At 47.1% G+C, this 6,382-nt stretch overlaps 1 long non-coding RNA gene across 3 annotated transcripts; it reads right to left on the bottom strand.

Moving 5' to 3' along the window:
- Positions 1-286: 286 nt before the first annotated feature.
- Positions 287-5,954, bottom strand: LOC139838448 (uncharacterized). Of its 3 annotated transcripts, none has more exons than XR_011755076.1 (4): positions 2,905-5,954; positions 2,530-2,815; positions 1,813-1,885; positions 287-507 (listed from the first exon to the last, which is right to left on the bottom strand). It is a non-coding gene; the product is annotated as an uncharacterized lncRNA (long non-coding RNA). The 3 variants fall into 3 exon arrangements; XR_011755077.1 differs by having other exon boundaries at positions 2,900-5,954; XR_011755075.1 differs by having other exon boundaries at positions 2,530-5,954.
- Positions 5,955-6,382: the final 428 nt, after the last annotated feature.

Here is a 6,382-nt window from a genome sequence, read left to right on the forward strand (position 1 = left end):
CTTATTTGCATGTATCTCATTATGAACTGTTTAAGTATTAGCCATAGCATGAGAATATATACATCATATGAGCAAATGTGTTCGTGAAAGTTCTTTTATCGCTCAGTTGTTAACTGAATTGCTTGAGGACAAGTGTGACGCCCCGGAACCGGTATCCTGAGGATTCCAGCGATCCCGCCGAAATCCGCACGATATCGATTCAGAGACGCCCTCCGACACGACGTGCGCGACGAATCACACACGTGATGCCAGAGGAATTAACACGAGCGGTAACATTACAACAGGATTACAATAGAGCCCACAAGATACATATATTACAATAACAACTCCAACGAGTCAAGATACAAATAGATACATACAAAGATCCAAATCATACAGAAGATCGAATACGTCCGAGTACGGACAAGATACAAATTGGACTAAGAGTCCTGAAGATAACCAGTGGCGTCCATAACCCTGCCCAGGCCAAGCCGGAAGGGTAACCTTGCTAACGTCGTCATCTTGTACCTGTCAAAGTCGGGCCATCGGTTGCCGACAAGAGGGAGGAAGCAAAAGAGAAAGGGGAAAAGGCGAGAGTAAGTACCAAGGAACGAACTCCGGCACGTACTTAGCGAGACTAGAAATGGCTATGCTCGCCGGGCGAGTATAATATATATATCGCCGGGGGCTATATGGTAGGTTTAGCGGCAGCAAAACTATAACCAATAGAGACACGCTACAACATCCGTCTAATCAGATAAGATAAGAAAGCGCACAAGGTAACAGATAAAATACTACACAAACATAACCCAGCCGATTACACATATCCCCTCCAACAATTGCGAAGAGGCAATGTAAAAGGCACTCAACGGTGGACAAGTTTTATTAGGTATCGGTTGTAGTAGTGCTATATTACTAATCAAGTTATTAGCAAATTATTATCAACACATAAAGGTGTAAGTTGTTCTATGATCAAGCTATGCAATTCCAAGTCGTCCATAACCGCGGACACGGCTTATCGATAAGATGTACACCCTGCAGGGGTTGCCCAAATGTAACCATACGCATGCTCGACCCGCTTCTTACAGGCGATGTCTCACAACAAGACCGTTCCCAGTTCAACAAGAAAGTCTAGGGGGGCCACCCAACTAAGCTACCCGTGACGAAGTTCGGCCGTACTCCGAGACGGACCCAGAGGTTGCGTAGGCGTCTAGGCGGGCACTAACGGCCAAGCACTAGATAAGTCGTCTAGCAGTTATGCAGTGCAGTACAGAAATAAACCACCCGAAGGCAACAGGAAGTAAACACCCGAAGGCAACAGTAATAAATATGCATGCGCCAAATAAAACCAAGGTTGTGGCCCCCTTTTCAACTAACTCGAGAAAAGGTAATGGGTGAGGGGGGTCCCAGTGAATCCCCACGCATGGGTAGAGCGCTCAATCTCGAACAGAGATAACAAGAACTCGGGTCCTAGGGGACATTAGCAAGTCAAAGTTCCGATGCTTTCGCAAAGGGGCTCACAGATGCCTCTTCTTACAATTTTAGTTGTTAACAATTAAGTAAAGCATGTGTATCTCCAACAACTGGTATAGCATGTGATAACCTCCCAACAACCCAACATATCCCGATAACAGATCGAGATAAACAACAGAGCCTAAACAAGCCTACGACTCGCAAGGCTCAAACATCAAGCAACGGCTATGGGTAAGGAATGATACATATAGGATTATTATGGTAAACAAGTGGAATAGGACACGTGACTCGATAAAGAAGCGCGACATAAGGATAGCAATGCGAGGGAGAGTGTATAATAGGTGAAGAGAGAGGGCTCGCCTGTGAAAGCTGCAGAAGAACTTGTCGTATCTCACAACACCACTTCGCGATCCTATCCGGGAAGAAGCAAATGCTGGAACAAACAACGTATGCAAGTCTTACTACTACGGATAAAGAACCAGCATGCTCAAGAAGATATGCATGACATGGCAAGGATGATGCGGTGCAACTTATCCATATTAATCGGAGTCGGAACCCCGGACAATCAATTAGGTTGGAGTTGCATTTTCTACCGACAAATTTAAGGGTGGATTAGCATAGCAAACATGGCAGGGGTGAGCTACAACAAAGTTAAATGGAATCGGGACAACATATATATAATATCCCACATATTCCATATGTTCCATATTAGGTGATAATGCAAACTATCGCGAATTTATATGATGCAGGATGCAACAGCAAGCATGGATGGCATATTCATGTCCAGCACATTTTTCTGATCAATTTTCATATATAACACTTTTCATTTCGAATTACCATTTAAAAGTTATTAACAGATTGATTTTATTAGTTGAAATAGAAAATACAGGATTTATTTTATTAGGGAAAGGACCCGAAAATAAAGTTTAACCAGGGGAGGGGCCCCGGGTTCGTTTGTAAAATGTGCAGGGGGTTTTGTTGAAAACCATCCGAGCTAGGGACGGCGGGTTGGTTGCAGAAGAAAAGGAGGGCCTGGATGCAAAAGTATCCAGATCCAGATCTGGTGGAGATTCTCACCGGAGGGGTTCCTAGACCCAGAAGATGACGGATGGGGCCGGCGCGCTGATGTGGCAGACGACCTGGCGCACGACGTGGCAAAGCATCTGCGGCTGCTCACCAACTGCTCGATGCCGGGCGCGTTCCAGAGGACGGTGGTCACCGCGGGTCGGCGGCGTGGCGCGCGGGCGCTACCGAGGGTCCCCGGATGCGCGCGTGCGGGCGTTCGGCGCCTCTCGGTGAGGCGGACCAGAAAAAGGCGACGCGGTGGCAGGAACCTCGCCGGAGTGCCGTCGACGGGGAGCATCTGCGCCGGGAAAAACGACTTCAAGGTCGGGAAACCGAAACAGGAAGCAAGGAGGGAGGAGAGAAAGTCCAGGGGATGCGCGACCTCACCACGAAGCTCAACGTGCAGGCGCCGGTGCCGGAGGAGGAAGGAGCTCGCCGCAATCGACGAAAATGTCGACGGAGACGGAGAAGGGGAACGGCGAATTTGCGCTCGATGTGGGGCTCCCTGGTTCAATTCCTTGCAGCAGGAGATGGAGGATATCATGGCGGTGCTCCTGGTGGCCTTGGCTTGATGAGGGGAGGCCGGAGTAGGTGGGGCGCCGACGAACTGAGCGCCGGTGGTTTCTCCGTAGCTTGCAGAGAAAGAAAAGGAGGAGAGGGGAGCTTGCTGGCGGCGCGAGGGGAAGAGAGGGGAAGGCGCTAGGGTTTCTGCGGAGATCCCGAGGTGGGATTAAAAGGAGAGGAGGGAGGCGCGGTGGTTGAGAGGGGGGAGGACCACGGGATGGAGCACGCCTCCCGCGTGACCAGCTGGGGAAGACGACAGAGAGAAAAGAAAAGGGAGTACCGATTCGCCTCGGGGTGGGCTGGGCCGGAAGGAAGGAAGGAGAGAAAGGGGCTTGCTCGGGCTGGGCTGGCACTGGGCCTCTCCGGGGGGGAAAAGAAAAAGGCAAGTGGAGAGGGAGGCCTGGTTAGGGTTTAGAGTTTTATTTTGAAAACCTTTTGCTGATTTGAAAACTGGTTTGAAACATCTTTTGAAAACAGAGCAAAACAAATAAAGTTTTATCTTAAAAACATTTAAAAATAGTTTTATTTATTAGATAGTTTTGGTGTTAAGGTTTTGTTAAAGAAAAAGACATAGAGGAGGTTTATTAAATAAACCATATGAGAGGGAGAAACTCAAAATAGTTTTTATTTAAAATGATTTCTATTTGATAAAATCTTGTGGATGATATGATGCAAGATGCCATGATGCATAAAAGAAAAAGAACAAGCAATTCTATTAGGGGTATGTTCCTGGGCCGTTACAATCGACACCACTAACAAGGAACCTCGCCCCGAGGTTCCACGTCCAGGTACGGGGGAGAGAGGTGGACTATCGGATCTTCTGGCGACGTGTCGATCTCCTCGACACCACTAACAAGAGTTCTTGCTCCACGTAGATCGGCGACACCACTAACAAGAAGTCGTGGTTCTGATGTTGATGATGCATTTGCGTCGGGACCTCCGAAGATCAGAACTAATAGGTGAAAGGTAAAGATCGTCCAACCCACGTAGAGACCTAAGACTCGGAGAAACAGATAAGAGGAGATTCAAAACTCGCAAGGATAAGAGGAGCAAGAATGGCACAAGGAGAAAAATAGAGCTAATCAGATCTATCCAACGAATTTTCAGAAAATAGTTTTGACACTAGACACAACAACGTCCGTTGGCAAGGTTATCCTACAGGCTGGACTAGTGGGGTACCGTCAACCTGGCTCTGATACCAACTTGTGACGCCCCGGAACCGGTATCCTGAGGATTCCAGCGATCCCGCCGAAATCCGCACGATATCGATTCAGAGACGCCCTCCGACACGACGTGCGCGACGAATCACACACGTGATGCCAGAGGAATTAACACGAGCGGTAACATTACAACAGGATTACAATAGAGCCCACAAGATACATATATTACAATAACAACTCCAACGAGTCAAGATACAAATAGATACATACAAAGATCCAAATCATACAGAAGATCGAATACGTCCGAGTACGGACAAGATACAAATTGGACTAAGAGTCCTGAAGATAACCAGTGGCGTCCATAACCCTGCCCAGGCCAAGCCGGAAGGGTAACCTTGCTAACGTCGTCATCTTGTACCTGTCAAAGTCGGGCCATCGGTTGCCGACAAGAGGGAGGAAGCAAAAGAGAAAGGGGAAAAGGCGAGAGTAAGTACCAAGGAACGAACTCCGGCACGTACTTAGCGAGACTAGAAATGGCTATGCTCGCCGGGCGAGTATAATATATATATCGCCGGGGGCTATATGGTAGGTTTAGCGGTAGCAAAACTATAACCAATAGAGACACGCTACAACATCCGTCTAATCAGATAAGATAAGAAAGCGCACAAGGTAACAGATAAAATACTACACAAACATAACCCAGCCGATTACACATATCCCCTCCAACAATTGCGAAGAGGCAATGTAAAAGGCACTCAACGGTGGACAAGTTTTATTAGGTATCGGTTGTAGTAGTGCTATATTACTAATCAAGTTATTAGCAAATTATTATCAACACATAAAGGTGTAAGTTGTTCTATGATCAAGCTATGCAATTCCAAGTCGTCCATAACCGCGGACACGGCTTATCGATAAGATGTACACCCTGCAGGGGTTGCCCAAATGTAACCATACGCATGCTCGACCCGCTTCTTACAGGCGATGTCTCACAACAAGACCGTTCCCAGTTCAACAAGAAAGTCTAGGGGGGCCACCCAACTAAGCTACCCGTGACGAAGTTCGGCCGTACTCCGAGACGGACCCAGAGGTTGCGTAGGCGTCTAGGCGGGCACTAACGGCCAAGCACTAGATAAGTCGTCTAGCAGTTATGCAGTGCGACAGAAATAAACCACCCGAAGGCAACAGGAAGTAAACACCCGAAGGCAACAGTAATAAATATGCATGCGCCAAATAAAACCAAGGTTGTGGCCCCCTTTTCAACTAACTCGAGAAAAGGTAATGGGTGAGGGGGGTCCCAGTGAATCCCCACGCATGGGTAGAGCGCTCAATCTCGGAACAGATAACAAGAACTCGGGTCCTAGGGGACATTAGCAAGTCAAAGTTCCGATGCTTTCGCAAAGGGGCTCACAGATGCCTCTTCTTACAATTTTAGTTGTTAACAATTAAGTAAAGCATGTGTATCTCCAACAACTGGTATAGCATGTGATAACCTCCCAACAACCCAACATATCCCGATAACAGATCGAGATAAACAACAGAGCCTAAACAAGCCTACGACTCGCAAGGCTCAAACATCAAGCAACGGCTATGGGTAAGGAATGATACATATAGGATTATTATGGTAAACAAGTGGAATAGGACACGTGACTCGATAAAGAAGCGCGACATAAGGATAGCAATGCGAGGGAGAGTGTATAATAGGTGAAGAGAGAGGGCTCGCCTGTGAAAGCTGCAGAAGAACTTGTCGTATCTCACAACACCACTTCGCGATCCTATCCGGGAAGAAGCAAATGCTGGAACAAACAACGTATGCAAGTCTTACTACTACGGATAAAGAACCAGCATGCTCAAGAAGATATGCATGACATGGCAAGGATGATGCGGTGCAACTTATCCATATTAATCGGAGTCGGAACCCCGGACAATCAATTAGGTTGGAGTTGCATTTTCTACCGACAAATTTAAGGGTGGATTAGCATAGCAAACATGGCAGGGGTGAGCTACAACAAAGTTAAATGGAATCGGGACAACATATATATAATATCCCACATATTCCATATGTTCCATATTAGGTGATAATGCAAACTATCGCGAATTTATATGATGCAGGATGCAACAGCAAGCATGGATGGCATATTCAT

Source organism: Lolium perenne, chromosome 3 (genome assembly GCF_019359855.2).
Source record: "Lolium perenne isolate Kyuss_39 chromosome 3, Kyuss_2.0, whole genome shotgun sequence".
NCBI lineage: Eukaryota > Viridiplantae > Streptophyta > Magnoliopsida > Poales > Poaceae > Lolium > Lolium perenne.